The sequence below is a fragment of the Microtus ochrogaster genome, chromosome 16 (assembly GCF_000317375.1).
Source record: "Microtus ochrogaster isolate Prairie Vole_2 chromosome 16, MicOch1.0, whole genome shotgun sequence".
NCBI classification, from domain to species: domain Eukaryota; kingdom Metazoa; phylum Chordata; class Mammalia; order Rodentia; family Cricetidae; genus Microtus; species Microtus ochrogaster.
This window is the reverse complement of record NC_022018.1, coordinates 24,339,094-24,344,985: the sequence shown is the minus strand read 5'-3', so window position 1 is coordinate 24,344,985 and position 5,892 is coordinate 24,339,094. Positions and strand designations below refer to the sequence as shown.

General features: G+C 37.6%; 1 protein-coding gene across 12 annotated transcripts in view; it reads left to right on the top strand.

Annotated features, from left to right (window-relative positions):
• Window positions 1-5,892, top strand: part of Celf2 (CUGBP Elav-like family member 2) — a 521,002-nt gene that overhangs the window by 205,515 nt on the left and 309,595 nt on the right. Inside the window, exon 1 of one of the 12 annotated variants that reach the window (XM_026782966.1) lies at window positions 149-237. The exons of the other annotated variants lie outside the window; for them this stretch is intronic. The gene's annotated coding sequence lies outside the window, so the exon portion shown is untranslated. Of the gene's footprint in view, window positions 1-148; window positions 238-5,892 lie in introns of those variants that run through there. 12 annotated transcript variants of the gene reach the window in all.

Sequence of the window (5,892 nt, the reverse complement as noted above, 5' to 3'; positions counted from 1 at the left end):
CCCGAGCTAGGCGCGGCGTCCAGCGATCGGACCGGCCGGCGGGGGCGCGGGGTCCGGGGAGGGGCGGGCGCGTGCCGCCTTGCACGCTCTTGTCATTAGCAATGCGGGGTGGCCCGGCGGAACATCCCTGGCTTTTGCACTCAGTCCGGAGATGGGAGGAAGGAGGACAGCGGAGAGAAAGGGGATAATTACAAACCCCTTAAACTAGCCAGGTGTACTCTCTCGCAGAAATTAGAGGTAATTTTTTACGTAACCGGGATGGTTTTGTCTGATAGGCAGCCTGTGATTTAATAACTAATGGGATTCTGGTGGTTTTCCGTGTCGACAAACTAGGAGAGAACGGTTATTGGGACAAGCAAAGGGCTGGAATCCGCGAGGAAGGGAAACTATGTACAGTTTTTATCTGGCTGGTTTGTCTTCGTGTGGAAGTTTCTCTCTTTAGCTCAGGAATCTCAGTAGGATCCACTTGTATTTCTGGCTTGTTATGTAAAGAAACCCCAGATAGAGGACTGCCAGAAAAGAGGTGGAAAAGTCTGTGTCCTTCTGAGACAAGGGATGTGTAGAATTCTCTTATCAAGTGAGGTATTTGACAATGTATAGGGAGAGGGCTGCTGCTGTCAGTCGGATAATGGACAAATTTTCCTCTTCTCTTCGCTGTGAGACTTAACACACCCAGATGTTTTCTGGCACCTTATGGTAGTCTTCAAAATGCTCAAGCCATTCTGTGCTTTATGACCCATTTCCCTGGCAGCTAACTTTCCCTTGTGATGCTAGGTTCTTTTTCTGGTATGTTAAGTATTATGAGTTGAGAATCTTGAGAAACTTCACAACGGCCAATTATTGAAGCCCTAGAATTAAAAAAAAAAAAAATCAAGTGGGAGAGAAGGATGGTCGAGTCCTTTAAATACGAACTGTCGATGTTAGGGCTGCAAACTTGAGAGGACCTGGTCAAGTTCACTGTCTCAGAGATAATCAGATAACACATTAAAATATAGAATTCCCTTTTGGCACTTTTCTCTGAAAATTAATCTTGATTAATAACATTCCCATGATAGTTTTCAGAGATCTCTATCGTGTCCTCTTACAATGCAAGCCTTATCCAGACATCATCCGTATCTGCACAGTTACTGTGCAAGCCTTACGTGTTTCCCTCTGTTTTGCTAGAGTGTTAGGGTTGCATCAAGGGTTGATGATGATTTTGAATTTATGATCACCTGCTGCCTAAGTGACATAATATATCTAGCTAGTGAATGTTCTATGAATTTAAAGCATTAACGGCTTCTGAAAGATGTAGTCTCTTGTCAATTAAATTATGGATTATGAAAATTTAATTCCTCCTTTTCATTTGGTAGATGAATGTGGCTTGTTCAGACTCTTAGCTCTGAACAGAGCCTTTTTATCCCAGCCATGGAGGGTTTTTTTTTTATTATTATATGAATCGCAATATGACTTCTACCCTGCTTTCCTTCCAAAAGTTCATGATTTCCAAATGATAGCCTTTGGAATCAACCCCAGATTGTTTTCAGGGTTTGCCAGCTATTGCTTAAATGAACTAAGAAAAAAGGAATTTGCAAATGACACTTCTTGTTTGTTTCCGAGATAACTGTTGTGTGTCTCCACAGTCCTGAGAGCGCTGAGACATATTTTCCACAAGAGTGTGTAACTAAGTCGTGCTCGAGACTGTTTGGGGCTGAAGGCATATGAGCAGGAAACCCACCTAGGCAGTGTATTTTAAAGCAGTGTTCGGACACCGGAGAGGATGGCTGTAAGCTTTTATTGTTTGGGGGACTGGTTGTCATATGAAGCATATTGCCACTTGAACTAAATGTAGTCTGCTAGATATTGGCCTGCTCATAAGAGGAGTTGAAATAAAGCATGGGGACTTTTCTGGTGTTGATTTTCTAAATCAGTAGAACATATTTTCTCAATGGCATTTCCCCACAGGAATATATTAGATAAGTTTGCACGATGTAATATGTTTGAGTCCTCCAGGCAGATGAACAAATAGCTTTTGAGATGAATTATTATGCTTGGTGGCCCCATGAGCCATCCAGTGTTTAAAGAGCCCAGATCATTGAAGGCTCAGTCGTGGTATAGAACTGCTGTAACATATGCTTCAAAGTTTGGGGATTTTAAACATTCACCAGCAAACTGTAAATGGAAATAAGCATTTTAAATAATCTTGGCTGTTTATTTTTGTGTTGTTATAAACTGTTATTCATAGAAAAGCATAATGAAAATAGGAACTGTTTTTTTTTTTAAATTTGATTTTAAGCTGGGAATTTGGTTTTAATTGAGAATGGGCTTGAGTGTTTCCTCTTTGTTCTACCTCATTAGTGATACATGTAGAGAGTCTCTTATCTTAGACTTTTTAAACAGAACGTAATGGCTTAGAAATGAGAGACTACAGGTGAAAAAAATGTGGCCTGAAAATTGTTAGTCTCGTATCAGTATTTGGATTTGCAGTGTTAGAAGGCTGAGGAGAGGCTACGGATAACATGAAATCTCAGTTCTTTTCACATTCAGTAAATAGCCTTAGAGAAAAAAAAAATTAACCTGACTATAAATTAATAAACCTGGGGAAATCATCTGCTTTTTTTATAATAGACCAAAAAATATTTATCTGTATGTAAATAAACTGAAAAGGGCTCCTCAGGACATCATTGTTAAAGTTAAAAGGGGCTTTGAGACCATCTCATCTGACCTCATTTTTATAGATTAAGGCAGTAGGGCTAACCCCAGGAGGCATAGTCATTATTGTTCCTGCAAAACTGAAAATGTGTGTTTAGTAAGCTGTGTGGCTACTGTGTGCCAGGACACCTGATTTATGTGGTATCTCATCCTTGTGGTAGGTCTAGAGGGTAGGAAGTGTTCCTCTTGTACAGGTGTGCTTGGGAACCAAAATTGTGCCATCTGAGGAAAACGTATGAAGATTCAAAGCATTTGGAACTCCCTTTCCACCTTTCATATTACTTTTAAACTTTATGTGGAAAATGTAATTACAAATCACAAAAAGCCAAGGTTAATGACATTTATTACCTGATTCCTTAATGGTCATGAAAAGAGGCTAAAATGAAACTGTGGAAGAAGAGCTATGCATGTATATGGATCTTTAATGAAGAGTTTTTAAATATTTTGGGGTAGGATGTTCAGTTAACAGTATGTACTTTAGTATCAGCTACCTTCTGAAACCAACAGTTCCTTACGTCTTTAAGGATGTGAATGTTATCTTTGATCTGGGCAGAGGTATTACTTTAATTGATAAGTCTTGCTATTTAATTGTAATGTGCTGGATTGAGATTGCTCCAGCATCTGTTGATGAGATGCAGTGAACTAGGAAAACAAGAACCTTGAAAGACAAGATAAAAAGGAGATAGTATTTTCAGATATGAACCTAGTAATTAAGATTTCATGGGATGATGTTTCCTGCTTTGGGTGTGTGTTTTCCCCCCAGCTACTCTAATAACACTGTTTGGCCTTTGAAGAATGCAGTCGGTTTTACAATAAATCTCCAAACTTTTCATTTCTTTTTAGCCTTTTTCTTTCTTTTTTGTGTGTGATTTTGTTCTTTACAAGTTAAACACTGGTGGAATTCTCATAAAGTAGCTAATGTTATTATATGCTAAAACTGATACACATGAATGTAGATACAGCTAGCACCTGCTAAATCCAAATATTGGGCAAAAATTCAGGTACTGTTTATAACAGGAATCTGAGGTCATTAACAGGAATTTTTAAAAACAAACAAAATGAACCACACTTATAAATGTCCAACAATTTATAAGCACCAGTTATTTGCATTTAAATGGAAATGTTATACTCACAGCACGTTTTTAAGGAACAAAGTTAATAAGTCATTGCTTTGGTTTACTTCCAAATTTGAACTTCCCCCAAGTTTAGAAAGTCATTATTTTCAACAGAATTTTATTTCTTCAGGGAAGAGACATATTATTTTTTTATTCTTAGGTATGGATTATGTCATCACAAAGAACAAGGCAGTTCTGAGTATAATATTTGTTTTACAAAACTCAAGAAAGGGAGGCTTTAAAAACCACTAATGATTTCCAGTTCATTAGCACCTCCGAGTTCTCCTGCCACCCTGTCTGTTTCCACTATCACGGAAGTATCAAGTCATATAATGAAGCCAGCGTCAGGGCTGTGCTACTTGTGTAGCCATGCAGAAAATGTATTTTTATGTTTTCCTTAAGAAAAAACGCTTGCTGAACCTAAGAGAAATGGAGCTGAGTGTTCCTGGAAAAACCTATGTGGGAAACAAAAACTAATTAGAGCAGTAAATGTGCTGCTCACAGGTAATTGTAAAATAATTATTCCCCTTCAGCATCATCGCTGTTTAATTGTGCTATCCAATATCTCCCTGCTCTGAATCCAGATGTGAAGGGAGCGCAGCCTCCTCCTCCTCCTGGGAATGTCTTTTTCATTTAGTGTGAGCTGCACACGCCTCCTAAAGGACTTATAAAAGAAAGAGGAGAACATTTAGGGGGTTTTGAACAGCTTCCCTCTTCCCGTTTGTCCTCAATCATGACAGAAAGTGATTACTCCAACTATTTCTATAGAAATATGATTCCACTTATGTGGCTGAAATGCCTTTTGTGAGCATATCAGAGATTTACACTTTTTTTTTAGTGCCAACCCAGAGGTTTATGAACATTCTCTTTTATGAACTGTAGGTTGTATATTACATTCCATGTTCAAATATGAAAATTAATATTTAAAATCAGCCAATAATTTAAAATGTAATGATGACAAATATGTAGTCATATGACTTTCAAAATGACTAATGAATACAAATTTAGATTTGGGTTTAGTAATTGTTCCAGTTAACAAAAGTCTCAGCAAACTTAGCAGTAAAATTTTAGATCCAGTTTTTTTTTCTAAAAATATGCATAAATTTAGACTACATTTAGATTAAATTATAAAGCATCATTTCCGATGTTTCTGTACTGTTCTGTCATGCATAGGTAGCCTTATGGTCAGATTAGTTGAAATAATCTGTGTTTCCTTTAGGTCAGTGTCAGGAGAGGAATCACCTATCTGGATGTCCAGTTGACCCAGATTTCCTTTTTGAGAAACAGAGCTTTTCAAATGAGATATGTGGAATGTTTTGATTTTAAGCCTCAGTAGTTAGAGAAGTCTGTCTCTTTAGTGACATGGTATCTCTGTGTGTGTCATAACCTTGGGAATCATGGTTTCCCAGTGCAGTAGCTGCATTTTCTGATGTTTACAGGCTTATTTAGGACTGAAAATTTTCACAGATGAATTTTACGTAGTATTCAGAATTAACTTTAATTTATGTAGCATAAGTTTTGGATAGTTTAAAACTATTTTATATACCATAAAGTATAGTACTGTGTATTTTAATATGCTATACAAAATTCCAACATTCTATGATTTTTTATCCCAAAAGACTTAATTTTCATGCTTTTACTGAAGTTCATTGTCAAACTTAGGTTTGTTAAGTTTTAAGATGGTACCTTACATCCTTTTTCATGAATTATGTCTTTGATTTTTTTTTTTCATCTCTGTCTGTAGCAACAGTGTTAGACCTTAGTTATCCAATATAAAGAGACTCAGTTGGTCCTGTGAGCTAAAAGACAAAAACTTGGCAGTGGTCAGTGTGTGTGTGTGTGTGTGTGTGTGTGTGTGTGTGTGTGTGTATGTTTGCACACATATTTATATATAGAGAGAATGTATATTATGATTCCACTTTCTTGAGATATCTTTCATTTAATGGTCTTTGTTTATGAAACTTATGAAATTGTGACATTACATAAAATGTGCTTATAGAGCCGGGCAGTGGTGGCGCATGCCTTTAATCCCAGCACTCGGGAGGCAGAGGCAGGCGGATCTCTGTGAGTTCGAGACCAGCCTGGT